Consider the following 27,676-nt stretch of genomic DNA (forward strand, 5'->3'; position numbering starts at 1 on the left):
AAATGTCCTCCGTGTGTATGACTTAGATACCTTAGCCAACCAGTTTAAACCAGTTCCATTCATAGTAACAATTTGTGGCCTACAGATTACTCTAACCATTTACACAACACAGTAACACAATGCTGGAAAATTCATAAAACACCCCCAACACCTCAGTAATGCAAAATGTGTTATTTTTATATCTAATTTATTAGTCTCGTTGAACCAGATATATCATCTCACTGTTAGCAGTCATTCTCTAAGTTCTTTAATCTATGGCAATAGTATGTACTTTATAGATATATATAGTTTATACTTTATAGATAGATATATATAGTTTATACTTTATAGATATATATAGTTTATACTTTATAGATATATATAGTTTATACTTTATATAGATATATAGTCCTTCACATCCAGAAATGTGTTGATATGGGGGACATGTTGCTGTTTAAGATTAAAGTCTAATACAGTAATTCTGATTAGTGTGATATCTATTAACATGTTACATTAATGGCTAAATCCTAATAAAGATTAGCCTCATTCACTGTTTTCAACACATCTGCTGACACCTAAATATATTGCTTTACCAAGGCCCCCCCACCACCATCCCCTTTTTCTCCCCAATTTCGTGATTTACAATCTTGTCTCATCGCTGCAACTCCTCAACGGGCTCGGGAGAGGCGAACGTCGAGTCATATGTCCTCTGAAACATGACCCGCCAAAACCGTGCCTCTTAACCACCCTCTCGCTTAACCCCCCCGAAGCCTGCTGCATCAATGAGTCGGAGAAAACCCCGTTCGGACTGACGACTGAAGTCAACCTGCAGGCACCCGCCACAAGGAGTCAGTAGAGTGCGATGAGCCAAGTAAAGCTCCGCCCCCCCGGCCACACCCTCCCCCGGCCACACCCTCCCCGGCCACACCCTCCCCTAACCCGAACGACGCTGGACCAATCCCTGTGGGACTCCCGGTCACAGCCGGTTACCAAGGCGTTTTTCAATGAAATAACCTGGTGACCCGTCCTGTCTGGCCGTGAAGCTTAGAGACTTTTGCAGCTTATTGGTTTGTTATATGTAAATGTGCTGCTGTTGTGGAATTAAGATGATTAATTACTCTCTCTCTATTTTTGGAAAGGCAATTAGTGCCCAGGAGAGAGAGAGAGAGGAAGGGAGGTCTGTCTCTCTTGTAGAACTGAACTCAGCTCACAATGAAAGTTAATGATAGAGAAAACAAGACACAAATCCTCTCCACGTCAACTGGTAGGAGTGGCCTACCAGGTAGGATGCAATCCAAGAGTGTGCAGAGCCTGAGACGCCCAGCACTGAGAGGGTGGAGAGGCAGAGCCTGAGACGCCCAGCACTGAGAGGGTGGAGAGGCAGAGCCTGAGACGCCCAGCACTGAGAGGGTGGAGAGGCAGAGCCTGAGACGCCCAGCACTGAGAGGGTGGAGAGGCAGAGCCTGAGACGCCCAGCACTGAGAGGGTGGAGAGGCAGAGCCTGAGACGCCCAGCACTGAGAGGGTGGAGAGGAGGCAGAGCCTGAGACGCCCAGCACTGAGAGGGTGGAGAGGCAGAGCCTGAGACGCCCAGCACTGAGAGGGTGGAGAGGCAGAGCCTGAGACGCCCAGCACTGAGAGGGTGGAGAGGCAGAGCCTGAGACGCCCAGCACTGAGAGAGTGGAGAGGCAGAGCCTGAGACGCCCAGCACTGAGAGAGTGGAGAGGCAGAGCCTGAGACGCCCAGCACTGAGAGGGTGGAGAGGAGGCAGAGCCTGAGACGCCCAGCACTGAGAGGGTGGAGAGGAGGCAGAGCCTGAGACGCCCAGCAGTAAGAGGGTGGAGAGGCAGAGCCTGAGACGCCCAGCACTGAGAGAGTGGAGAGGCAGAGCCTGAGACGCCCAGCACTGAGAGGGTGGAGAGGAGGCAGAGCCTGAGACGCCCAGCACTGAGAGGGTGGAGAGGAGGCAGAGCCTGAGACGCCCAGCACTGAGAGGGTGGAGAGGCAGAGCCTGAGACGCCCAGCACTGAGAGGGTGGAGAGGCAGAGCCTGAGACGCCCAGCACTGAGAGGGTGGAGAGGCAGAGCCTGAGACGCCCAGCACTGAGAGGGTGGAGAGGCAGAGCCTGAGACGCCCAGCACTGAGAGGGTGGAGAGGCAGAGCCTGAGACGCCCAGCACTGAGAGGGTGGAGAGGCAGAGCCTGAGACGCCCAGCACTGAGAGGGTGGAGAGGCAGAGCCTGAGACGCCCAGCACTGAGAGGGTGGAGAGGAGGCAGAGCCTGAGACGCCCAGCACTGAGAGAGTGGAGAGGCAGAGCCTGAGACGCCCAGCACTGAGAGGGTGGAGAGGCAGAGCCTGAGACGCCCAGCACTGAGAGGGTGGAGAGGCAGAGCCTGAGACGCCCAGCACTGAGAGGGTGGAGAGGAGGCAGAGCCTGAGACGCCCAGCACTGAGAGGGTGGAGAGGAGGCAGAGCCTGAGACGCCCAGCACTGAGAGTGGAAAGGAGGCAGAGCCTGAGACGCCCAGCACTGAGAGTGGAAAGGAGGCAGAGCCTGAGACGCCCAGCACTGAGAGAGTGGAGAGGAGGCAGAGCCTGAGACGCCCAGCACTGAGAGAGTGGAGAGGAGGCAGAGCCTGAGACGCCCAGCACTGAGAGGGTGGAGAGGAGGCAGAGCCTGAGACGCCCAGCACTGAGAGTGGAAAGGAGGCAGAGCCTGAGACGCCCAGCACTGAGAGTGGAAAGGAGGCAGAGCCTGAGACGCCCAGCACTGAGAGAGTGGAGAGGAGGCAGAGCCTGAGACGCCCAGCACTGAGAGAGTGGAGAGGAGGCAGAGCCTGAGACGCCCAGCACTGAGAGGGTGGAGAGGCAGAGCCTGAGACGCCCAGCATTGAGAGAGTGGAGAGGAGGCAGAGCCTGAGACGCCCAGCACTGAGAGGGTGGAGAGGCAGAGCCTGAGACGCCCAGCATTGAGAGGGTGGAGAGGCAGAGCCTGAGACGCCCAGCACTGAGAGGGTGGAGAGGCAGAGCCTGAGACGCCCAGCACTGAGAGGGTGGAGAGGCAGAGCCTGAGACGCCCAGCACTGAGAGGGTGGAGAGGCAGAGCCTGAGACGCCCAGCACTGAGAGGGTGGAGAGGCAGAGCCTGAGACGCCCAGCACTGAGAGGGTGGAGAGGCAGAGCCTGAGACGCCCAGCACTGAGAGAGTGGAGAGGCAGAGCCTGAGACGCCCAGCACTGAGAGGGTGGAGAGGCAGAGCCTGAGACGCCCAGCACTGAGAGGGTGGAGAGGCAGAGCCTGAGACGCCCAGCACTGAGAGAGTGGAGAGGAGGCAGAGCCTGAGACGCCCAGCACTGAGAGGGTGGAGAGGCAGAGCCTGAGACGCCCAGCACTGAGAGGGTGGAGAGGCAGAGCCTGAGACGCCCAGCACTGAGAGGGTGGAGAGGCAGAGCCTGAGACGCCCAGCACTGAGAGGGTGGAGAGGCAGAGCCTGAGACGCCCAGCACTGAGAGGGTGGAGAGGCAGAGCCTGAGACGCCCAGCACTGAGAGGGTGGAGAGGGAGAGCCTGAGACGCCCAGCACTGAGAGAGTGGAGAGGAGGCAGAGCCTGAGACGCCCAGCACTGAGAGGGTGGAGAGGCAGAGCCTGAGACGCCCAGCACTGAGAGGGTGGAGAGGCAGAGCCTGAGACGCCCAGCACTGAGAGGGTGGAGAGGCAGAGCCTGAGACGCCCAGCACTGAGAGGGTGGAGAGGCAGAGCCTGAGACGCCCAGCACTGAGAGGGTGGAGAGGCAGAGCCTGAGACGCCCAGCACTGAGAGGGTGGAGAGGCAGAGCCTGAGACGCCCAGCACTGAGAGGGTGGAGAGGCAGAGCCTGAGACGCCCAGCACTGAGAGAGTGGAGAGGAGGCAGAGCCTGAGACGCCCAGCACTGAGAGAGTGGAGAGGAGGCAGAGCCTGAGACGCCCAGCACTGAGAGAGTGGAGAGGAGGCAGAGCCTGAGACGCCCAGCACTGAGAGGGTGGAGAGGCAGAGCCTGAGACGCCCAGCATTGAGAGAGTGGAGAGGAGGCAGAGCCTGAGACGCCCAGCACTGAGAGGGTGGAGGAGGCAGAGCCTGAGACGCCCAGCACTGAGAGGGTGGAGAGGAGGCAGAGCCTGAGACGCCCAGCACTGAGAGGGTGGAGAGGCAGAGCCTGAGACGCCCAGCACTGAGAGGGTGGAGAGGCAGAGCCTGAGACGCCCAGCACTGAGAGGGTGGAGAGGCAGAGCCTGAGACGCCCAGCACTGAGAGGGTGGAGAGGCAGAGCCTGAGACGCCCAGCACTGAGAGGGTGGAGAGGCAGAGCCTGAGACGCCCAGCACTGAGAGGGTGGAGAGGCAGAGCCTGAGACGCCCAGCACTGAGAGGGTGGAGAGGCAGAGCCTGAGACGCCCAGCACTGAGAGAGTGGAGAGGCAGAGCCTGAGACGCCCAGCACTGAGAGGGTGGAGAGGCAGAGCCTGAGACGCCCAGCACTGAGAGGGTGGAGAGGCAGAGCCTGAGACGCCCAGCACTGAGAGAGTGGAGAGGAGGCAGAGCCTGAGACGCCCAGCACTGAGAGGGTGGAGAGGCAGAGCCTGAGACGCCCAGCACTGAGAGGGTGGAGAGGCAGAGCCTGAGACGCCCAGCACTGAGAGGGTGGAGAGGCAGAGCCTGAGACGCCCAGCACTGAGAGGGTGGAGAGGCAGAGCCTGAGACGCCCAGCACTGAGAGGGTGGAGAGGCAGAGCCTGAGACGCCCAGCACTGAGAGGGTGGAGAGGCAGAGCCTGAGACGCCCAGCACTGAGAGGGTGGAGAGGGAGAGCCTGAGACGCCCAGCACTGAGAGAGTGGAGAGGAGGCAGAGCCTGAGACGCCCAGCACTGAGAGGGTGGAGAGGCAGAGCCTGAGACGCCCAGCACTGAGAGGGTGGAGAGGCAGAGCCTGAGACGCCCAGCACTGAGAGGGTGGAGAGGCAGAGCCTGAGACGCCCAGCACTGAGAGGGTGGAGAGGCAGAGCCTGAGACGCCCAGCACTGAGAGGGTGGAGAGGCAGAGCCTGAGACGCCCAGCACTGAGAGGGTGGAGAGGCAGAGCCTGAGACGCCCAGCACTGAGAGAGTGGAGAGGAGGCAGAGCCTGAGACGCCCAGCACTGAGAGAGTGGAGAGGAGGCAGAGCCTGAGACGCCCAGCACTGAGAGAGTGGAGAGGAGGCAGAGCCTGAGACGCCCAGCACTGAGAGGGTGGAGAGGCAGAGCCTGAGACGCCCAGCATTGAGAGAGTGGAGAGGAGGCAGAGCCTGAGACGCCCAGCACTGAGAGGGTGGAGAGGAGGCAGAGCCTGAGACGCCCAGCACTGAGAGGGTGGAGAGGAGGCAGAGCCTGAGACGCCCAGCACTGAGAGGGTGGAGAGGAGGCAGAGCCTGAGACGCCCAGCACTGAGAGGGTGGAGAGGCAGAGCCTGAGACGCCCAGCATTGAGAGGGTGGAGAGGCAGAGCCTGAGACGCCCAGCACTGAGAGGGTGGAGAGGCAGAGCCTGAGACGCCCAGCACTGAGAGGGTGGAGAGGCACAGCCTGAGACGCCCAGCACTGAGAGGGTGGAGAGGCAGAGCCTGAGACGCCCAGCACTGAGAGGGTGGAGAGGAGGCAGAGCCTGAGACGCCCAGCACTGAGAGGGTGGAGAGAAGGATCTGATGGTTCACGGTGTCAAAGGCAGAGAATAGATCTAGGAGGATGAGAACAGAGGAGAGAGAGTCAACTCGTAGCAGTTCGTAGATCCTCCGTGACACAGAGAATAGCAGTCTCGGTTGAGTGACTCATCTTGAAGCCAGACTGGTTAGGGTCAACAAGATCGTTCTGAGACAGATAGTGAGAGAGTTGGTCAGAGACATCAAGTATTTTGGAAAAAAAAGAAAGATGGGATACCGGACTGTAGTTTGACGTCAGAGCAGTTGAGTGTTGGTTTCTTGAGGAGGAGAGCAACTAGAAGGCCATTTTGAAGTCAGAGGGGATGCAGCCAGTGGTCAGGGATGAGGGATGTGAGGAATGGGAGAAGGTCTCCAGAGATGGTCTGGAGGAGGCGGTGGGGCCTAGCGGGCAGGGATGAAGGATGTGAGGAATGGGAGAAGGTCTCCAGAGATGGTCTGGAGGAGGGGGTGGGGCCTAGCGGGCAGGGATGAGGGATGTGAGGAATGGGAGAAGGTCTCCAGAGATGGTCTGGAGGAGGGGGTGGGGCCTAGCGGGCAGGGATGAGGGATGTGAGGAATGGGAGAAGGTCTCCAGAGATGGTCTGGAGGAGGCGGTGGGGCCTAGCGGGCAGGGATGAAGGATGTGAGGAATGGGAGAAGGTCTCCAGAGATGGTCTGGAGGAGGGGGTGGGGCCTAGCGGGCAGGGATGAAGGATGTGAGGAATGGGAGAAGGTCTCCAGAGATGGTCTGGAGGAGGGGGTGGGGCCTAGCGGGCAGGTTGTTGGGCGGCCAGACTTCACTGGTCGCAGGATTTTAACTGGAGAGAGAGGGAAGAACGAGGTCAAGGCGTAGGTTAGTTCTGAGTGAGTGGGACCAGTGGACTCAATATGCTGAGTGAGTGAATGAGACCAGTGGACTCAATAGGCTGAGTGAGTGAGTAGGACCAGTGGACTCAATATGCTGAGTGAGTGAGTGAGTAGGACCAGTGGACTCAATATGCTGAGTGAATGAGTGGGACCAGTGGATTTAATAGGCTGAGTGAGTGAGTGAGTAGGACCAGTGGACTCAATATGCTGAGTGAATGAGTGGAACCAGTGGACTTAATAGGCTGAGTGAATGAGGGGGACCAGTGGACTCAATAGGCTGAGTGAATGAGTAGGACCAGTGGACTCAATATGTTGAGTGAATGAGACCAGTGGACTCAATAGGCTGAGTGAGTGAGTAGGACCAGTGGACTCAATAGGCTGAGTGAATGAGACCAGTGGACTCAATAGGCTGAGTGAGTGGGACCAGTGGACTCAATATGCTGAGTGAATGAGGGGGACCAGTGGACTCAATAGGCTGAGTGAGTGAATAGGACCAGTGGACTCAATAGGCTGAGTGAGTGAATAGGACCAGTGGACTCAATATGCTGAGTGAATGAGACCAGTAGACTCAATAGGCTGAGTGAGTGAGTAGGACCAGTGGACTCAATATGCTGAGTGAGTGGGACCAGTGGACTTAATAGGCTGAGTGAGTGAGTAGGACCAGTGGACTCAATATGCTGAGTGAATGAGGGGGACCAGTGGACTCAATATGCTGAGTGAATGAGGGGGACCAGTGGACTCAATAGGCTGAGTGAATGAGTGAGACCAGTGGACTCAATAGACTGAGTGAAGGAGAGGGACCAGTGGACGTAATAGGCTGAGTGAATGAGTGGGACCAGTGGACTCAATAGGCTGAGTGAATGAGTAGGACCAGTGGACTCAATAGGCTGAGTGAATGAGGGGGACCAGTGGACTTAATAGGCTGAGTGAATGAGTGGACCAGTGGACTCAATAGGCTGAGTGAATGAGTGAGACCAGTGGACTCAATAGACTGAGTGAAGGAGAGGGACCAGTGGACGTAATAGGCTGAGTGAATGAGTGGGACCAGTGGACTCAATAGGCTGAGTGAATGAGGGGGACCAGTGGACTTAATAGGCTGAGTGAATGAGTGGGACCAGTGGACTCAATAGGCTGAGTGAATGAGGGGACCAGTGGACTCAATAGGCTGAGTGAAGGAGAGGGACCAGTGGACTCAATAGGCTGAGTGAATGAGTGGGACCAGTGGACTCAATAGGCTGAGTGAATGAGTGGGACCAGTGGACTCAATAGGCTGAGTGAAGGAGAGGGACCAGTGGACTCAATAGGCTGAGTGAATGAGTGGGACCAGTGGACTCAATAGGCTGAGTGAATGAGGGGGACCAGTGGACTCAATAGGCTGAGTGAATGAGTGGGACCAGTGGACTCAATAGGCTGAGTGAATGAGGGGGACCAGTGGACTCAATAGGCTGAGTGAAGGAGAGGGACCAGTGGACTCAATAGGCTGAGTGAATGAGGGGGACCAGTGGACTCAATAGGCTGAGTGAATGAGGGGGACCAGTGGACTCAATAGGCTGAGTGAATGAGGGGGACCAGTGGACTCAATAGACTGAGTGAAGGAGAGGGACCAGTGGACGTAATAGGCTGAGTGAATGAGGGGGACCAGTGGACTTAATAGGCTGAGTGAATGAGTGGGACCAGTGGACTCAATAGGCTGAGTGAATGAGAAGCGGATGTCATCGACCTTCTTTTCAAAGTGTTTGACAAAGTCGTCAGCAGAGAGGAAGGAGGAGGAGGGGGTGGAGGAATGAAGAGGGATGAGAAGGTGGGAAAAGAGTTTCCTAGGGTTGGAAAGTGTCTTCGGTAGCGGATACAGAGGACGAGAAGGTAGCTAGTAGGGAGTGGAAGGATGATGAGACCTACGGAAGTTTAGTTTCCGCTCAGAAGAGCGGTGAGCCATTGTCAGGAAATTAGCTTATGAAGGTGTTGAGGAACTCTCCAAGGGCACCTGGTGGGCGATAGGTGACAACAATGTTAAGCTTGAGTGGTTAAGTGACAGTGACAGCATGATATTCAAATAAGAATAGAGAAAATCTCTCCTTCAGAGAAATGAGTAACGCTGCTGCGTCACCGTGACGACTACAGTTACACAGCCCGCATTTATACATACTGTAGGCTACTATACTGGTGAACACTGCAGTCTTGCTGAAGACCACCCTGGAAATCCAACTCCTGCTTTATGGAAGGTTTTGAGACTGGTTGATAAAGTCTCGGGTTGGTGTGTGCCTGTGTGTGTTTGTTTGCCTGGGAGACAGGCTAACCCAGGGGAGGAGAGAAAAAGGAGGACGGGAGGAGGAGAGAAGAGAACACGTCTCCAGTTGCCAGGTCTTCCTGATAACTCTGGTAGATCAGAGAGAGGGCCCCAGGCCATTTTATACCTGAGTATTTCTAGACCTCATTAAGGGCTGACTGGCTGGTGTCAGTCACTATTTCTGCTGCTACTGGGGGGGAAAACAGCACTGATCCTCTCTTCATAAACACCATAAGCTGCCAGTCTCTTTCTAGTCTCTTTAATATTGCCTGGGTGCCAGTCTGTTTATAGTCTCTTTAATATAGCCTGGGTGCCAGTCTGTTTCTAGTCTCTATAATATAGCCTGGCTGCCAGTCTCTTTCTAGTCTCTTTAATATAGCCTAGGTGCCGGTCTGTTTCTAGTCTAATATAGCCTGGGTGCCAGTTTGTTTCTAGTCTCTTTAACATAGCCTGGGTGCCAGTATGTGTCTAGTCTCTTTAACATAGCCTGGGTGCCAGTCTGTTTCTAGTCTAATATAGCCTGGGTGCCAGTCTGTTTCTAGTCTAATATAGCCTGGGTGCCAGCCCTAAGCCTCTCCTCATAAACCCCACAGGCTGCCAGTCTCTTTCTAGTCACTTTAATATAGCCTGGGTGCCAGTCTCCTTCTAGTCTCTTTAATATAGCATGGGTGCCAGTCTGTTTCTAGTCTCTTTAATATAGCCCGGGTGCCAGACTGTTTCTAGTCTCTTTAACATAGCCTGGGTGCCAGTCTGTTTCTAGTCTAATATAGCCTGGGTGCCAGCCCTAAGCCTCTCCTCATAAACCCCACAGGCTGCCAGTCTCTTTCTAGTCTCTTTAATATAACCTGGGTGCCAGTCTGTTTCTAGTCTCTTTAACGTAGCCTGGCTGCCAGTCTGTTTCTAGTCTCTTTAATATAGCCCGGGTGCCAGACTGTTTCTAGTCTCTTTAACATAGCCTGGGTGCCAGTCTGTTTCTAGTCTAATATAGCCTGGGTGCCAGCCCTAAGCCTCTCCTCATAAACCCCACAGGCTGCCAGTCTCTTTCTAGTCTCTTTAATATAGCCTGGGTGCCAGTCTGTTTCTAGTCTCTTTAATATAGCCTGGGTGCCAGTCTGTTTCTAGTCTCTTTAACATAGCCTGGGTGCCAGTCTGTTTCTAGTCTAATATAGCCTGGGTGCCAGTCTGTTTCTAGTCTCTTTAATATAGCCTGGGTGCCAGTCTGTTTCTAGTCTCTTTAATATAGCCTGTGTGCCAGTATGTTTCTAGTCTCTTTAATATAGCCTGGGTGCCAGTCTGTTTCTAGTCTCTTTAACATAGCCTGGGTGCCAGTCTGTTTCTAGTCTAATATAGCCTGGGTGCCAGCCCTAAGCCTCTCCTCATAAACCCCACAGGCTGCCAGTCTCTTTCTAGTCTCTTTAATATAGTCTAGGGGCCAGTCTGTTTCAAGTCTCTTTTATATAGCCTGGGCGCCAGTCTGTTTCTAGTCTCTTTAATATAGCCTGGGTGCCAGCCCTAACCCTCTCCTCATAAACCCCACAGGCTGCCAGTCTTTTTCTAGTCTCTTTAATATAGCCTAGGTACCAGTCTGTTTCTAGTCTCTTTAATATAGCCTGGGTGCCAGTATGTTTCTAGTCTCTATTAATATAGCCTAGGTGCCAGTCTGTTTCTAGTCTCTTTAATATAGCCTGGGTGCCAGTATGTTTCTAGTCTCTATTAATATAGCCTAGGTGCCAGTTTGTTTCTAGTCTCTTTAATATAGCCTGGGTGCCAGCCCTAAGCCTCTTTTCATGAACCCCATAGGCTGCCAGTCTGTTTCTAGTCTCTTTAATATAGCCTGGGTGCCAGTCTGTTTCTAGTCTAATGTAGCCTGGGTGTCAGCCCTAAGCCTCTCCTCATAAACCCCACAGGCTGCCAGTCTGTTTCTAGTCTATTTAATTAATATAGCCTGGGTGCCAGTCTGTTTCTAATCTCTTAAATATAGTCTGGGTGCCAGCCCTAAACCTCTCCTCATAAACCCCACAGGATGCCAGTCTGTTTCTAGTCTATTTAATTAATATAGCCTGGGTGCCAGTCTGTTTCTAATCTCTTAAATATAGCCTGGGTGCCAGCCCTAAGCCTCTTCTCATAAACCCCACAGGCTGCCAGTCTGTTTCTGCTCTCTTGCCAACTCTTTATGGAATTGTCATGCAAAACATTTTATTGAGCTTGACAATGACAATCGACGAGGCAAAAGTACAAGCAGATCTGGGACCAAGCTACTGCTACTGGGACCAGGCTACCGCTACTGAGACCAGGCTACTGCTACTGGGACCAGGCTACTGTACTGCTACTGGGACCAGAATACTGTACTGCTCCTGGGACCAAGCTACTGCTACTGGGACCAGGCTACTGCTACTGGGACCAGGCTACTGCTACTGGGACAAGGCTACTGCTACTGGGACAAGGCTACTGCTACTGAGACCAGGCTACTGCTACTGGGACCAGGCTACTGCTACTGGGACCAGGCTACTGTACTGCTACTGGGACCAGGTTACTGTACTGCTCCTTGGACCAAGCTACTGCTCCTGGGACCAAGCTACTGCTACTGGGACCAGGCTACTGCTACTGGGACCAGGCTACTGCTACTGGGACCAGGCTACTGCTACTGGGACCATGCTACTGCTACTGGGACCAGGCTACTGAGACCAGGCTACTGCTACTGGGACCAGGCTACTGTACTGCTCCTGGGACCAAGCTACTGCTACTGAGACCAGGCTACTGCTACTGGGACCAGGCTACTGCTACTGGGACCAGGCTACTGCTATTGGGACAAGGCTACCGCTGCTGGTACCAGGCTACTGTACTGCTACTGAGACCAGGCTACTGCTACTGGGACCAGGATACTGCTGCTGGGACAAGGCTACTGTACTGCTACTGGGACCAGGCTACCACTACTGGGACAAGGCTACTGTACTGCTACTGGGACCAGGCTACCACTACTGGGACCAGGCTACTGTACTGCTACTGGGACCAGGCTACCGCTACTGGGACCAGGCTACTGTTCTGCTACTGGGACCAGGCTACTGTACTGCTACTAATACCAGGCTACTGTTCTGCTACTGGGACCAGGCTACTGTTCTGCTACTGGGACCAGGCTACTGTACTGCTACTGGGACCAGGACACCGCTACTGGGACCAGGCTATTGCTACTGGGACCAGGATACCACTGCTGGGACCAGGCTACTGCTACTGGGACCAGGCTACCGCTGCTGGGACCAGGCTACCGCTGCTGGGACCAGGCTACTGCTACTGGGACAAGGCTACTGCTACTGGGACCAGGTTACCGCTGCTGGGACCAGGCTACTGCTACTGGGACCAGGCTACTGTACTGCTACTGGGACTAGGCTACTGCTACTGGGACCAGGCTACTCTTACTGGGACCAGGCTACTATACTGCTCCTGGGACCAGGCTACTGCTACTGGGACCGGGATACCGCTGCTGGGACCAGGCTACTGCTACTGGGACCAGGCTACTGCTACTGGGACCAGGATACCGCTGCTGGGACCGGGATACCGCTGCTGGGACCAGGCTACTGCTACTGGGACAAGGCTACTGCTACTGAGACCAGGCTACTGCTACTGAGACCAGGCTACTGCTACTGGGACCAGGCTACTGCTACTGGGACCAGGCTATTGCTACTGGGACCAGGTTATTGCTACTGGGACCAGGTTACCGCTACTGGGACCAGGCTACTGCTACTGGGACAAGGCTACTGCTACTGAGACCAGGCTACTGCTACTGAGACCAGGCTACTGCTACTGGGACCAGGCTACTGCTACTGGGACCAGGCTACTGTACTGCTACTGGGACCAGGTTACTGTACTGCTCCTTGGACCAAGCTACTGCTCCTGGGACCAAGCTACTGCTACTGGGACCAGGCTACTGCTACTGGGACCAGGCTACTGCTACTGGGACCAGGCTACTGTACTGCTACTGGGACCAGGCTACTGCTACTGGGACCATGCTACTGCTACTGGGACCAGGCTACTGTCCTGCTCCTGGGACCAAGCTACTGCTACTGAGACCAGGCTACTGCTACTGGGACCAGGCTGCTACTGGGACCAGGCTACTGCTACTGGGACCAGGCTACTGCTATTGGGACAAGGCTACCGCTGCTGGTACCAGGCTACTGTACTGCTACTGAGACCAGGCTACTGCTACTGGGACCAGGCTACTGCTACTGGGACCAGGATACCGCTGCTGGGACAAGGCTACTGTACTGCTACTGGGACCAGGCTACCACTACTGGGACAAGGCTACTGTACTGCTACTGGGACCAGGCTACCACTACTGGGACCAGGCTACTGTACTGCTACTGTGACCAGGCTACCGCTACTGGGACCAGGCTACTGTACTGCTACTGGGACCAGGCTACTGTACTGCTACTAATACCAGGCTACTGTTCTGCTACTGGGACCAGGCTACTGTTCTGCTACTGGGACCAGGGACTGTACTGCTACTGGGACCAGGCTACTGTACTGCTACTGGGACCAGGATACCACTGCTGGGACCAGGCTACTGCTACTGGGACCAGGATACCGCTGCTGGGACCAGGCTACTGCTACTGGGACCAGGCTACTCCTACTGGGACCAGGCTACTATACTGCTCCTGGGACCAGGCTACTGCTACTGAGACCAGGATACCGCTGCTGGGACCAGGCTACTGTACTGCTACTGGGACTAGGCTACTGCTACTGGGACCAGGCTACTCCTACTGGGACCAGGCTACTATACTGCTCCTGGGACCAGGCTACTGCTACTGGGACCGGGATAGGCTGCTGGGACCAGGCTACTGCTACTGGGACCAGGCTACTGCTACTGGGACCAGGATACCGCTGCTGGGACCAGGATACCGCTGCTGGGACCGGGATACCGCTGCTGGGACCAGGCTACTGCTACTGGGACAAGGCTACTGCTACTGAGACCAGGCTACTGCTACTGAGACCAGGCTACTGCTACTGGGACCAGGCTACTGCTACTGGGACCAGGCTATTGCTACTGGGACCAGGTTATTGCTACTGGGACCAGGCTACTGCTACTGGGACAAGGCTACTGCTACTGAGACCAGGCTACTGCTACTGGGACCAGGCTACTGCTACTGGGACCAGGCTACTGTACTGCTACTGGGACCAGGTTACTGTACTGCTCCTTGGACCAAGCTACTGCTACTGGGACCAGGCTACTGCTACTGGGACCAGGCTACTGCTACTGGGACCAGGCTACTGTACTGCTACTGGGACCAGGCTACTGCTACTGGGACCATGCTACTGCTACTGGGACCAGGCTACTGAGACCAGGCTACTGCTACTGGGACCAGGCTACTGTCCTGCTCCTGGGACCAAGCTACTGCTACTGAGACCAGGCTACTGCTACTGGGACCAGGCTACTGCTATTGGGACAAGGCTACCGCTGCTGGTACCAGGCTACTGTACTGCTACTGAGACCAGGCTACTGCTACTGGGACCAGGCTACTGCTACTGGGACCAGGATACCGCTGCTGGGACAAGGCTACTGTACTGTTACTGGGACCAGGCTACCACTACTGGGACCAGGCTACTGTACTGCTACTGGGACCAGGCTACCACTACTGGGACCAGGCTACTGTACTGCTACTGGGACCAGGCTACCGCTACTGGGACCAGGCTACTGTACTGCTACTGGGACCAGGCTACTGTACTGCTACTAATACCAGGCTACTGTTCTGCTACTGGGACCAGGCTACTGTTCTGCTACTGGGACCAGGCTACTGTTCTGCTACTGGGACCAGGCTACTGTACTGCTACTGGGACCAGGATACTGCTACCTGGACCAGGCTACTCCTACTGGGACCAGGTTACTATACCGCTGCTGGGACAAGGCTACTGCTACTGGGACCAAGTTACCGCTGCTGGGACAAGGCTACTGCTACTGGGACCAAGTTACCGCTGCTGGGACAAGGCTACTGCTACTGGGACCAGGTTACCGCTGCTGGGACCAGGCTACTGTACTGCTACTGGGACTAGGCTACTGCTACTGGGACCAGGCTACTGTCCTGCTCCTGGGACCAAGCTACTGCTACTGAGACCAGGCTACTGCTACTGGGACCAGGCTACTGCTGGGACAAGGCTACCGCTGCTGGTACCAGGCTACTGTACTGCTACTGAGACCAGGCTACTGCTACTGGGACCAGGCTACTGCTACTGGGACCAGGATACCGCTGCTGGGACAAGGCTACTGTACTGCTACTGGGACCAGGCTACCACTACTGGGACAAGGCTACTGTACTGCTACTGGGACCAGGCTACCACTACTGGGACCAGGCTACTGTACTGCTACTGGGACCAGGCTACCGCTACTGGGACCAGGCTACTGTACTGCTACTGGGACCAGGCTACTGTACTGCTACTAATACCAGGCTACTGTTCTGCTACTGGGACCAGGCTACTGTTCTGCTACTGGGACCAGGCTACTGTACTGCTACTGGGACCAGGCTACTGTACTGCTACTGGGACCAGGACACTGCTACTGGGACCAGGCTATTGCTACTGGGACCAGGATACCACTGCTGGGACCAGGCTACTCCTACTGGGACCAGGCTACTATACTGCTCCTGGGACCAGGCTACTGCTACTGGGACCAGGATACCGCTGCTGGGACAATGCTACTGCTACTGGGACCAGGTTACCGCTGCTGGGACCAGGCTACTGTACTGCTACTGGGACTAGGCTACTGCTACTGGTCACCGCTGCTGGGACCAGGCTACTGCTACTGGGACAATGCTACTGCTACTGGGACCAGGATACCGCTGCTGGGACAATGCTACTGCTACTGGGACCAGGTTACCGCTGCTGGGACCAGGCTACTGTACTGCTACTGGGACTAGGCTACTGCTACTGGGACCAGGCTACTCCTACTGGGACCAGGCTACTATACTGCTCCTGGGACCAGGCTACTGCTACTGGTCACCACTGCTGGGACAAGGCTACTGCTACTGGGACCGGGATACCGCTGCTGGGACCAGGCTACTGTTACTGGGACCAGGGTATTGCTACTGGGAGCAGGTTACCGCTACTGGGACCAGGCTACTGTACTGCTACTGGGACCAGGATACCGCTACTGGGAGCAGGCTACTGCTACTGGGACCAGGCTACTCCTACTGGGAGCAGGCTACTATACTGCTCCTGGGACCAGGCTACTGCTACTGAGACCAGGCTACTGTACTGCTCCTGGGACCAGGCTACTGCTACTCAGACCAGGCTACTGCTCCTGTTGAGTAGCTGCTTTCCAATCTTTGGAAAGAATCTTTGGATTCTCAGACAATACGAAAGAGAGGTTGAACAGGCTAGTAATAGGGGTTGCAACAATTTCGGCAGATCATTTTAGAAAGAGAGGATCCAGATTGTCTAACCCGGCTGATTTGTAGGGGTCCATATTTTGCAGCTCTTTCAGAACATCAGCTATCTGAATTTGGGTAAAGGAGAAGTGGGGGGGGGTTGGGTGAGTTGCTGTGGGGAGCGCAGGGCTGTTGACCGGGGTTGGGATAGCCAGGTGGAAAGCATGGCCAGCCGTAGAAAAATGCTTATTGAAATTCTCAATTATTGTGGATTTATCGGTACTGACAGTGTTTCCTAGCCTCAGAGCAGTGGGCAGCTGGGAGGAGGTGCTCTTATTCTCCATGGACTTTACAGTGTCCCAGAACTTTTTTGAGTTTGTACTACAGGATGCAAGTTTCTGTTTTTTAAAAGCTAGCCTTAGTTTTCCTAGCTGCCTGTGTATATTGGTTCTAACTTCCCTGAAAAGTTGCATATCACGGGGGCTATTCGATGCTAATGCAGAACGCCACAGGATGTTTTTGTGCTGGTCAAGGGCAGACAGGTCTGGAGTGAACCAAGGGCTATATCTATTCCTAGTTCTAAATTTTTTGAATCTAGCATGCTTATTTAAGACGGTGAGGAAGGCACTTTTAAAGAATAGCCAGGCATCCTCTACTGACAGGATGAGGTCAATGTCATTCCAGGATACCCGGGCTAGGTCGATTAGGAAGGCCTGTTCGCTGATGTGTTTTAGGGAGCGTTTGACAGTGATGAGGGGTGGTCGTTTGACCACAGACCCATTACGGATGCAGGAAATGAGGCAGTGATCGCTGAGATCTTGGTTGAAAACAGCAGAGGTGTATTTGGAGGGCGAGTTTGTTAGGATGATATTTATGAGGGTGCCCATTGTCATGGCGTTGGCCTGGGGGTAGGTTTATGACAGTCATAAATACCTCTTCCCCCCTTTTCTCTTTCTACCCTACTGATGTTACATTTGCAAAACCCTTGGTTAACATAGAGATTCTGGGAACATCAGAAGGTGGGGGGAAATTAACTATATTCTGGTAATCCGACCAATTGAACATATGCGGTGGTACTTAATGAATATGATGTCAGTTTGGTTGTCATCTGAGACATTCTCATCAATGATAAGATGACATAACTCTGATGTGTAGACTTTCCACTGTAGAGTTTATCGGATTCACATGGAATTGTTGTTCAATTTAAATGTTTGAATATGAAATTATTCGTGTTGGGATGAAATGTGATTTTAGCTTCTAAAATGTGAAATTTGGGTTTTCATAAGATAGGGCTCTGCTCAATCAGTGGCCCGCCCCTGTGAAGGGACATGGGCTATAAAACTTTTTAAACACGCCCTCCTCTCCCTTCCTATATAAAGCCTTGACGACAATATAACCTCCTGTTCCGAGAATGTGAGAACGACGGTCCGATGTCAGAATGGTTCAGATAATAACTACAGAAAAATAAGACAACATCAGCGTGAGCTTTGGTTGCGAATGGTATGAACTTTGAACTCTTATTCACTACAGAAGTGATACCTCCTAGCCGTTGAGTTAGTAACAGCAGATGCAAACGAGGGTTGGGAAGGAACAGACAGAGTATCCCGTCTATCACACAACGATGTTACTACAACGTATCCAATTGACCACGAGACATTCTTCAAAGGACTCTGTTTGGCAACACGGCCTTCCATCTACCACCAACCTACCGAAGCGCAGCTCAGAGTAAATATTTATTGCATTTTCCTTTTCCAAATGGGAGGTAATTTAGAATGCATAAGATACTGTACTTACGATAGCACAGCTTCGCCCTTTGTTCCTCAGTCTTCCCGCTCTTTCACTCAAACCCAGACCCTTTTCTTTTGTGTAACCAGCTGTCATATCTGTTCCGCCCGCTAGGAACGTTTTCCTTTATGACGTAATTTGTAATCAAGTTAATGAATTATGTGTATGTGTAATTCTGTGTGATTAGTTAGGTATTTGGTAAATAAATAATTAAACCCAATTTTGTATTGCTGATTCAACTTGTTAGCCAGGGTTCGTGAAGATAACCAAGAATTTACAACTTTCAGATGAGACTGAATTAAGATGACGATTAATATTGACTTCTATTGATGTAAAATATTACTAGGTCTTTAAGAGTTTATTCGGAAGATAACGGCTCTATAAATATTATTTCGTGGTGCCCGACTCTCTAGTTAATTACATTTACATGATTAGCTCAATCAGGTAATATTAATTACGGAGAAATTATTTTATAGAATAGCATGTCATATCACTTAATCCGGCATAGCCAAAGACACGACACCGTGTTTACAGATTTGGGGTTATACCTGGTGGTTCATTGATCATTTGTGTGAGATTGAGGGCATCAAGCTTAGATTGTAGCATGGCCGGGGTGTTAAGTATGTCCCAGTTTAGGTCACCTAGCAGCACGAGCTCAGAAGATAGATGGGGGGCAATCAATTCACATATGGTGTCCAGGGCACAGCTGGGGGCAGAGGGTGGTCTATAGCAAGCGGCAACGGTGAGAGACTTGTTTCTGTAAAGGTTCATTTTTAGAATTAGAAGCTCGAATTGTTTTGGTACAGACCTGGATAGTAAGACAGAACTTTGCAGGCTATATCTGCAGTATATTGCAACACCGCCCCCTTTGGCAGTTCTATCTTGGAGGAAAATGTTATAGTTAGGGATGGACATTTCAGGGTTTTTGGTGGTTACAGAAGTTAACAAATGAGAGCACCTGGGGGTAGGCACTGCAGGTCCTGGATTAACCTCTACATCACCAGAACTGGCCGTCTAGCACGTTTGGAACAGAGAGTGAAGGGAGCAGGTTTCTGGGCACGATAGCATAAATTCAAGCCATAATGTACAGACAAAGGACAAAAGTATGGTAGGAAGAGAGTACATTGGAGGTAGACCTAGGCATTGAGTAATGAAGAGAGAGATATAGTCTCTCGAGACGTTTAAACCAGGTGATGTCATAGGATATGTGGGAGCTGGAACAACATGGTTGGTTAAGGCATATTGAGCAGGGCTAGAGGCTCTACAGTGAAATAAGACAGTAATCACTAACCAGGACAGTAATGGACAAGGCATGTTGATATTAGGGAGAGGCATGCATAGCCAAGTGATCGTATGGATCCAGTGAGTGGTTGGGCTGGCTGGGGACACGGTGATTGAGACAGTTAGCAGACTGTGGCTAGCAGTTAGCAGACTGGGGCTAGCAAGCTAGCAGTTAGCAGGCTGGGGCTAGCATAAGGGCCTTAGAGGGACGTCGCGAAGGGGGGGGAAGTCTGTTTTTGTCTCCTCGTGCGGTGATGTCGATAGACCAGTCGTGAAATTAGTAGAGTTTCAAGTAGCAGAAGGGTCCAAGTCCAATTGGCAAAATGGGTATAGTGGTCCAAGAAACTGGCTGATGGATCAGCTAACAGTCCAATATGCTATAGATAGCTAGCAGGCAGCGGTTAGCAGAATGGGCCTTCAGGGGACGTTGCGCCTGAGGGGCCTGTTGGGAGCCTCGGGCAGATATGTCGGTATTCCAGTCGTGAAGGATCGGCGGGGTTCCGTGCCCCGTACCGGCAGTAGAAGGGGTCCAGATATTGTAGCCGAGGATTGGGCTTCAGGAGTAGCCCAGGAGCCCTAGCCGGGAGATGGGTCTAGCATGCGCTAGCTCCAGGCTAGTTGGTGCTTGCTCTGGGATGGAAACGTTAGCCAGGAGTAGTTAGCTAGCTGCCATGATCCAGATGAAAACGTTCAGAGTTTACGGTAGCAATCCGGGGATATGGAGAGAAAAATAGGTCCGGTATGCTCTGGTTTGAAACGCGTTGTATGAACTGGCGAGAGCTTTTCGAGCTAGAAAGAAAGAAAAATATATTAAAAGATATATACAGTGTGGAGAACAAGTATTTGATACACTGCCGGTTTTGCAGGTTTTCCTGCTTACAAAGCATGTAGAGGTCTGTAATTTTTTATCATAGGTACACTTCAACTGTGAGAGACGGAATCTAAAACAAAAATCCAGAAAATCACATTGTATGATTTTTAAGTCATTAATTTGCATTTTATTTTATTATTTTAAGTATTTGATCACCTACCAACCAGTAAGAATTCCAGCTCTCACAGACCTGTTAGTTTTTCTTTAAGAAGCCATCCTGTTCTCCACTCATTACCTGTATTAACTGCACCTGTTTGAACTCGTTACCTGTATAAAAGACAGGTAACCTGTCCACACACTCAATCAAACAGACTCCAACCTCTCCACAATGGCCAAGACCAGAGAGCTGTGTAAGGACATCAGGGATAAAATTGTACATGGCTGGGATGGGCTACAGGACAATAGGCAAGCAGCTTGGTGAGAAGGCAACAACTGTTGGCACAATTATTAGAAAATGGAAGAAGTTCAAGATGACGGTCAATCACCCTCGGTCTGGGGCTCCATGCAAGATCTCACCTCGTGGGGCATCAATGATCATGAGGGATCAGCCCAGAACTACACGGCAGGACCTGGTCAATGACCTGAAGAGAGCTGGGACCACAGTCTCAAAGAAAACCATTAGTAACACACTACACCGTCATGGATTAAAATCCTGCAGTGCACGCAAGGTCCCCCTGCTCAAGCCAGCGCATGTCCAGGCCCATCTGAAGTTTGCCAATGACCATCTGGATGATCCAGAGGAGGAATGGGAGAAGGTCATGTGGTCTGATAAGACAAAAATAGAGCTTTTTGGTCTAAACTCCACTCGCCGTGTTTGGAGGAAGAAGAAGGATGAGTACAACCCCAAGAACACCATCCCAACCGTGAAGCATGGAGGTGGAAACATCATTCTTTGGGGATGCTTTTATGCAAAGGGGACAGGACGACTGCACCGTATTGAGGGGAGGATGGATGTGGCCATGTATCGCAAGATCTTGGCCAACAATCTCCTTCCCTCAGTAAGAGCATTGAAGATGGGTCGTGACTGGGTCTTCCAGCACGACAATGACCTGAAACACACAGCCAGGGCAACTAAGGAGTGGCTCCGTAAGAAGCATCGCAAGGTCCTGGAGTGGCCTAGCCAGTCTCCAGACCTGAACCCAATAGAAAATCTTTGGAGGGAGCTGAAAGTCCGTATTGCCCAGCGACAGCCCCGAAACCTGAAGGATCTGGAGAAGGTCTGTATGGAGGAGTGGGCCAAAATCCCTGCTGCAGTTTGTGCAAACCTGATCAAGAACTACAGGAAACGTATGATCTCTTTAATTGCAAACAAAGGTTTCTGTACCAAATATTAAGTTCTGCTTTTCTGATGTATCAAATACTTATGTCATGCAATAAAATGCAAATTAATTACTTAAAAATCATACAATGTGATTTTCTGGATTTTTGTTTTAGATTCCGTCTCTCACAGTTGAAGTGTACCTTTGATAAAAATTACAGACCTCTACATGCTTTGTAAGTAGGAAAACCTGCAAAATCGGCAGTGTATCAAATACTTGTTCTCCCCACTGTACATGGGACTAGACAAGACAAAGACATCTGACTGCTATGCCATGTGTGTGAGAGAGAGAGAGAATGAGTGAGAGAGAAAGAGAGGGAATGAGAGAGAGAGAATGAGTGAGAGAGAGAGAATGAGTGAGAGAGAGAGAGAGAGAGAGCGAGAGCCAAGAAGATAAGTATGGTGCATGTGAGAGCCAGGAGTTGAGTCAAACATAATTAGGACTGGGCTGTGATGACAGAGACGGTCTAAACAGTTGAGCTCTGAGGTGCCTGCTGTTGGCACTGAGAGGATGGTGATTCTCAGGCAGAAGCATGTCATCACATCCTGTAGGACTCTGAACTTCAACCCTCTGTTATAGAGCCTACTTTAAGGCTGTCATAAGCCTAACTTAACAGAACGCTCTGTCATAGAGCTGTCGTAAGCCTGACTTAACAGATCGCTCTGTTATAGAGAATACTTTAGGCTGTCGTAAGCCTGACTTAAGAGAACGCTCTGTCATAGAGCTGTCGTAAGCCGGACTTAACAGAACGCTCTGTCATAGAGCTGTTGTAAGCCGGACTTAACAGAACGCTGTCATAGAGCTGTTGTAAGCCGGACTTAACAGAACGCTCTGTCATAGAGCTGTTGTAAGCCGGACTTAACAGAACGCTCTGTCATAGAGCTGTTGTAAGCCGGACTTAACAGAACGCTGTCATAGAGCTGTTGTAAGCCTGACTTAACAGATCGCTCTGTCATAGAGCTGTTGTAAGCCGGACTTAACAGATCGCTCTGTCATAGAGCTGTTGTAAGCCTGACTTAACAGATCGCTCTATCATAGAGCTGTCGTAAGCCTGACTTAACAGAACACTCTATCATAGAGCTGTTGTAAGCCTGACTTAACAGATCGCTCTGTTATAGAGAATACTTTAGGCTGTCGTAAGCCTGACTTAACAGATCGCTCTGTTATAGAGAATACTTTAGGCTGTCGTAAGCCTGACTTAACAGAACACTCTGTTATAGAGAATACTTTAGGTTGTCGTAAGCCTGACTTAACAGAACACTCTGTTATGGAGAATACTTTAGGCTGTCGTAAGCCTGACTTAACAGATCACTCTGTTATAGAGAATACTTTAGGCTGTCGTAAGCCTGACTTAACAGATCGCTCTGTTATAGAGAATACTTTAGGCTGTCGTAAGCCTGACTTAACCTTATACTTATATTTAAGTATACTTTAGGCTGTCGTAAGCCTGACTTAGTATGCGTTGCTGCAACATGTTTTATTGAACAGACCTTAAGAAATGCAACAACGAATTTCAATATATCCCAAATATATATATATACTGTAGTAAGACGCTGCCAGGGGAGGAGTGGGACTAGCATGTTGAAACGCTGTGTTGCTGTCACCACTACTCCTCCCTCATCTTGTCACTCCTCGGGTTGCGTCCCAAATGACACCCTTTCCCCTGTATAGTGAAGCACTTTTGTAGTGCACTACATAGGGAATAGGGTTTCATTTGGGATGCCGCCCTCCTCTCTTTCCCTTTCTGTCTGTTCTTGTATCTCTCTAACGGTGAGGCTGATGAATAGGGACTAGTGCTGGTTAAAGCCATGTACAGTATACAGTACCCTTACTCATACAGTCCAATATCTACTAACTCATACAGTCCAATAGAATATAGGTTATATTCAACTGTCTACTAACTCATACAGTCCAATAGAATATACAGTTGAAGTTGGAAATGTACATACACTTAGGTTGGAGTCATTAAATCTAGTTTTTGACAAGTAATTTTACCAACAATTGTTTACAGAAAGATTATTTCACTTATAATTCACTCCATTCCAGTGGAGGAGGAGGAGGGCGGAAACATGGTAGGAAGGAGGATATAGAGGAAGAGAGGGAAGAGTAGACAGACAGGAGAAAAGGAAGAGAGGGAAGAGTAGACAGACAGGAGAAAAGGAAGAGAGGGAAGAGTAGACAGACAGGAGAAAAGGAAGAGAGGGAAGAGTAGACAGACAGGAGAAAAGGAAGGGAGGGAAGAGTAGACAGACAGGAGAAAAGGAAGGGAGGGAAGAGTAGACAGACAGGAGAAAAGGAAGAGAGGGAAGAGTAGACAGACAGGAGAAAAGGAAGAGAGGGAAGAGTAGACAGACAGGAGAAAAGGAAGGGAGGGAAGAGTAGACAGACAGGAGAAAAGGAAGGGAGGGAAGAGTAGACAGACAGGAGAAAAGGAAGGGAGGGAAGAGTAGACAGACAGGAGAAAAGGAAGGGAGGGAAGAGTAGACAGACAGGAGAAAAGGAAGAGAGGGAGGGTTGTATGAGAGTATGTCCATAGACTGTGTGTTGTTGGGTCTCACCCTGTGACCGCCCTTCTGCATGCTGACGGCAGCCTTGTAGTTGTCTCTGGCCTGTTCCACATAGTCCTGGGTGTTACACACGTTCTGCTCAATGTTGTTCACCAGCTCCCCCTGTTGGACAAAGCAGAACAACTCATTTTTCACCCACTCCACAAATGTCTTGTTAAAAAACTATAGCTTTGGCAAGTCGGTTAGGACATCTACTTTGTGCATGACACAAGTCATTTTTCCAACAATTGTCTACAGACAGATTATTTCACTTATAATTCACTGTATCACAATTCCAGTGGGTCAGAAGTTTACATAGACTAAGTTGACTGTGCCTTTAAACAGCTTGGAAAATTCCAGAAAATTGTCATGGCTTTAGAAGCTTCTGATAGGCTAATTGGCATAATTTCAGTCAATTGGAGGTGTACCTGTGGATGTATTTCAAGGCCTACCTTCAAACTTAGTGCCTCTTTGCTTGACATCCTGGGAAAATCAAAAGAAATCAGCCAAGACCTCAGAAAAAACATTGTAGACCTCCACAAGTCTGGTTCATCCTTGGGAGCAATTTACAAATGCCTGAAGGTACCACGTTCATCTGTACAAACAATCTTATGCAATTATAAACACCATGGGACCACGCAGCCGTCATACCGCTCCGGAAGGAGACGCGCCCTGTCTCCCAGAGATGAACGTACTTTGGTGCGAAAAGTGCAAATCAATCCCAGAACAACAAGGACCTTGTGAAGATGCTGGAGGAAACATGTACAAAAGTATCTATATCCACAGTAAAACGGGTCCTATATCGACATAACCTGAAAGGCCGCTCAGCAAGGAAGAAGCCACTGCTCCAAAACCGCCATAAAAAAGCCAGACTACGGTTTGCCACTGCACATGGGGACAAAGATCGTACTTTTTGGAGAAATGTCCTCTGGTCTGATGAAACAAAAATAGAACCAAAAATAAAAATACCATCCCAACCGTGAAGCATGGGGGTGGCAGCATCATGTTGTGGGGGTGCTTTGCTGCAGGAGGGACTGGTGCACTTCACAAAATAGATGGCATCATGAGGTTGGAAAATTATGAGGATATATTCAAGACATCAGTCAGGAAGTTAAAGCTTGGTCGCAAATGGGTCATCCAAATGGACAATGACTCCAAGCATACTTCCAAAGGTGTGGCAAAATGGCTTAAGGACAACAAAGTCAAGGTATTGGAGTGGCCATCACAAAGGCCTGACCTCAATCCTATAGAAAACATGTGTGCAGAACTGATAAAGCGTGTGTGAGCAAGGAGGCCTACAAACCTGACTCAGTTACACCAGCTCTGTCAGGAGGAATGGGCCAAAATTCACCCAACTTATTGTGGGAAGCTTGTGGAAGGCTACCCGAAACGTTTGACCCAAGTTAAACAATTTAAAGGCAATGCTACCAAATACTAATTGAGTGTATGTTAACTTCTGACCCACTGGGAATGTGATGAAAGAAATAAAAGCTGAAATTAATCATTCTCTCTACTTTTATTCTGACATTTCTCGTTCTTAAAAAATAAAGTGGTGATCCTAACTGACCTAAAACAGTGATTTTGTACGAGGAGTAAATGTCATAATTACTGAGTTTAAATGTTTTTGGCTAAGGTGTAGGTCAACTTCCGACTTCAGCTGTATATGGCTGATGAATAAGGATGTCATGACGTTTATGACCCCCCAATAAATACCTTTCTCCCCTCTCTCTCGACTCTACTGAAGGACTCTTGAATAGCCTTTGTTAAACATAGAGAGTCTGGGAACATCAAACGGTGGGGGGAAAGGAACCATATTTCAGTAATCCAACCAGTGGAAAATATGCGTCTGTACTTAATGAATATGATGTCAGTTCGGTTGTCATCTGAGACATTATGACTGATGACAGGACGACATAAACTGTATCTGGGAAAGTCTACACATTCTAGTTATCAGATTCACATGGAATTGTTGTGCAATTTAAATGTTTAAATATGACACTATTTGTGAAAAGATTAAATGTAATTTTAGCTTCCAAATGAGAGATTTGGGTTTTCATCAAGTTAGAGCTCTGCTCAATCAGTGGCCCGCCCCTGTGAAGAGACATGGGTTACAAACTATGAAACACACCCTTCTCTCCCTCCACTATGTAAGCCCTTGACGAAAATGTAACTATCTCTTCCGAGGATATGAGGACGACTGTCCCACATTAAAAGGACTTACATGTCAACTACAGAACTAAGCCAACCTCAGCGTGAGCTTTGGTTGCGAATGGTATGAACTTTGAACTCTTATTCACTACAGAAGTAAGACTGCATTCTATGTGTCTGTCTGTGTCTCTGTCTGTCTGGCTGCATGCTGTGTGCCTGTCTGGCTGCATGCTGTGTGCCTGTCTGTCTGGCTGTATGCTGTGTGCCTGGCTGTATGCTGTGTGCCTGTCTGTCTGGCTGCATGCTGTGCGCCTGTCTGTCTGGCTGCATGCTGTGTGCCTGTCTGGCTGCATGCTGTGTGCCTGTCTGTCTGCATGCTGTGTGTCTGTCTGGCTGCATGCTGTGTGCCTGTCTGTCTGGCTGCATGCTGTGTGCCTGTCTGGCTGCATGCTGTGTGCCTGTCTGTCTGGCTGCATGCTGTGTGTCTGTCTGTCTGCATGCTGTGTGTCTGTCTGACTGCATGCTGTGTGTCTGTCTGTCTGCATGCTGTGTGTCTGTCTGTCTGCATGCTGTGTGTCTGTCTGACTGCATGCTGTGTGTCTGTCTGGCTGCATGCTGTGTGCATGTCTGTCTGGCTGCATGCTGTGTGTCTGTCTGGCTGCATGCTGTGTGCCTGTCTGTCTGCATGCTTTGTGCCTGTCTGTCTGGCTGCATGCTGTGTGTCTGTCTGTCTGGCTGCATGCTGTGTGTCTGTCTGGCTGCATGCTGTGTGTCTGTCTGTCTGGCTGCATGCTGTGTGTCTGTCTGTCTGGCTGCATGCTGTGTGTCTGTCTGGCTGCATGCTGTGTGTCTGTCTGGCAGGCACTGGCCAATCATCTGGGAGAAGAAAAAAAAGCTTTTTAGCCTCTTCATTGATGGTAATACCAGTTGATGTAAATCCATTTGAGCGATTATGCTTACAAGTCTATGGGTTCATTTGCATAATTTAGTCGAATGAAATTGGCACTTGTGTATATTCGTTATGTATCTTATTTATCAGGTGCACAGCGTACAGAGTCTTGGAGCGGAGAATCTGTCAGACAGCGCTTTTAGAAGCCCAATCATTGCGCAGAGCTGTGCGTCCTCAGAAACACGACCCAGCCAAGCAGACTTTTGGCCTCCCATCCTATTCTAACCACCTCGCCAGCTTTGTATTCATGTTTCCTGATGAAATTGCTGTACATCATGATCTTGTTGCCATCTGATGTACATTCAGATGTCATAAATTAGCACTGCAGAGCTCTCCCTGTCCTCTGCCGGGCCCTGATTGTATTACTGTTGATGATATCTGGAAATGTGCATGTACACCCTGGCCCATCTACTGTTGCTTGCCTCAATTTTGACTTGTGCTTTGATATCTGCTTCACTGATTTCTGCTCTTGTAAAAGCCTGGGTTTTCTGCACGTTAACACTAGAAGCTTATTGCCTAAAATGGATCAATTGAAATGTGTGAGTTCACAGCTCCAATCCAGATGTGTTTGTCATTACTGAGACGTGGTTAAG

At 50.9% G+C, this 27,676-nt stretch overlaps 1 protein-coding gene across 1 annotated transcript in view; it reads left to right on the forward strand.

The window, feature by feature from the left end:
• Positions 1–27,676, forward strand: part of LOC121839118 (syntaxin-1A-like) — a 154,463-nt gene that overhangs the window by 61,837 nt on the left and 64,950 nt on the right. The window lies entirely within an intron of this gene.

The sequence above is a fragment of the Oncorhynchus tshawytscha genome, linkage group LG13 (assembly GCF_018296145.1).
Source record: "Oncorhynchus tshawytscha isolate Ot180627B linkage group LG13, Otsh_v2.0, whole genome shotgun sequence".
Classification (NCBI taxonomy): domain Eukaryota; kingdom Metazoa; phylum Chordata; class Actinopteri; order Salmoniformes; family Salmonidae; genus Oncorhynchus; species Oncorhynchus tshawytscha.